The following is a 2,023-nucleotide window of genomic DNA, read 5'->3' on the forward strand; positions in this document are numbered from 1 at the left end:
GTCTAGTGGTTAGGAGAAAGGGTGTCAGCTAGTCTAGTGGTTAGGGGAAAGGGTGTCAGCTAGTCTAGTGGTTAGGGGAAAGGGTGTCAGCTAGTCTAGTGGTTAGGGGAAAGGGTGTCAGCTAGTCTAGTGGTTAGGAGAAAGGGTGTCAGCTAGGCTAGTGGTTAGGAGCATTTGGGCCAGTAAGGAAAAGGTCTCTAGTTCGAATCCCCCGAGCCGACAAGGTGCCCCTGAACAAGGTACTTTTCCTTAAATTCTCCTGTAAGTCTCTCCAGATAAGAATGTCTGCTAAATAGAAGATAGAGGATAAGAAGAGTTAGTGGCTGAATCTTGACACTCCTCTGCCTCTCATCCTCTAGTCTCTCTGCAGAAGGAGAAGACAGAAGGATTGGATAGAAAGAGGAACGATGGAGCAGGTAGAAAGTAGTGTCCCTCTGATTCTCTGTTCTCTGGAGACAGACTACACTTTACCTTAAATTACTAACCTCCCCCATCCTCTCCTAGAAATGGGATTGTAGAAATTAGAGGAGAGGAGAGGAGGATGGAGGGGAGAGGATGGGGATGAGAGAGGAGGAGAGGAGAGGAGGATGTGGAGAGGATGGAGGGGAGAGGATGGAAGGGAGAGGATGGGGATGAGAGGGGAGAAGAGGAGAGGAGAGGAGGATGGAGGAGAGGATGGAGAGGAGAGGAGGGGGAGGGGAGAGGAGAGGAGAGGCAGATGGGGAGAGGAGAGGAGAGGAGCATGGGGAGAGGATGGGGATGAGATGAGAGGAGAGGGGAGAAGAGGGAAGGAGAGGAGAGGAGAGGAGAGGAGATGAGAGGAGAGGAGAGGAGAGGAGAGGAGATGAGAGGAGAGGAGAGAAGAGGAGAGGAGAGGAGAGGAGAGGGGGATGGGGAGAGGATGGGGGGAGGATGGGGATGAGATGGGAGGAGAGGGGAGAAGAGGGAGAGGAGAGGAGAGGAGAGGAGAGGATGGGGATGAGATGAGAGGAGAGGAGAGGATGGGGATGAGATGAGAGGAGAGGGGAGAAGAGGGAAGGAGAGGAGAGGAGAGGTTATCAATGAAGATAAAGTGTGGAGAATAGAGGGAGAGGATGAATAAGTGTATAGAAGTAGGGGTTATGTATGGCCAAGTTAGTTAAGTAAGGGATGCAGTAATACACCAGGAGAAATCAATCAGAATAAATCAGAAATCATGTTATTGTCAAGGAATTGTAAAGGGGCTAGAATGTCATAAAGGAGTGTTTAAGTGTTAATGGAAGTCTTTGTTCGATACAGCAAGCAAACACACACACACACACACACACGCACACACACACACACACACACACACACACAAGCTATTTTAATGGAAACCTTGGAATGTGGGAGTGACAGAATTACTTCTCTATGACCTTGCATTGCTTCTATATTTTTTGTCTTTTCTCTTGTTCTTTCCATCCCCCTCTTTTGTCATAGTGACTGTGATGAATTGTCATGTTACATGTTTTTTTATTCCTTTCCCTTTGTCCTAAGAGCATTCTCCCTCTTTCTCGCCTTTCTCTCTCTGTCTATATCACCCTCTGGGGGGAGGTGACGGGGTGAGAGAGTGAGAGAGTGAGAGAGTGAGAAGAGAGAGAGAGTGAGAGAGAGAGAGAGAGAGAAGAAAGAGAGAGAGTGTGTGAGAGAGTGAGAGTGTGAGAGAGAGAGAGAAGTGAGAGTGTGAGAGAGGAGAGAGAGAGAGAGTATGAGAGACAGAGTGAGAGAGAGACAGAGAGAGAGACAGAAGAGAGAGACAGAGACAGAGAGAGAGAGAGAGAGAGAGAGAGAGAGAGAGAGAGAGAGAGAGAGAGAGGAGAGAGAGAGAGTTTGAGTGAGAGTGTGTGAGAGAGGAGAGAGACGTTGGAGAGACAGAGAGAGACAGAGGGAGAGAGACACAGACAGAGAGAGAGAGAGAGAGAGAGGAGAGGGAGAGGGAGAGGGAGAGAGATTTCATCCATCTTTTGAGAGAGAGACCAGCGAGAGAAAGAGTTCATCACAAGGT

The sequence above is a fragment of the Oncorhynchus masou genome, chromosome 20 (assembly GCF_036934945.1).
Source record: "Oncorhynchus masou masou isolate Uvic2021 chromosome 20, UVic_Omas_1.1, whole genome shotgun sequence".
Classification (NCBI taxonomy): domain Eukaryota; kingdom Metazoa; phylum Chordata; class Actinopteri; order Salmoniformes; family Salmonidae; genus Oncorhynchus; species Oncorhynchus masou.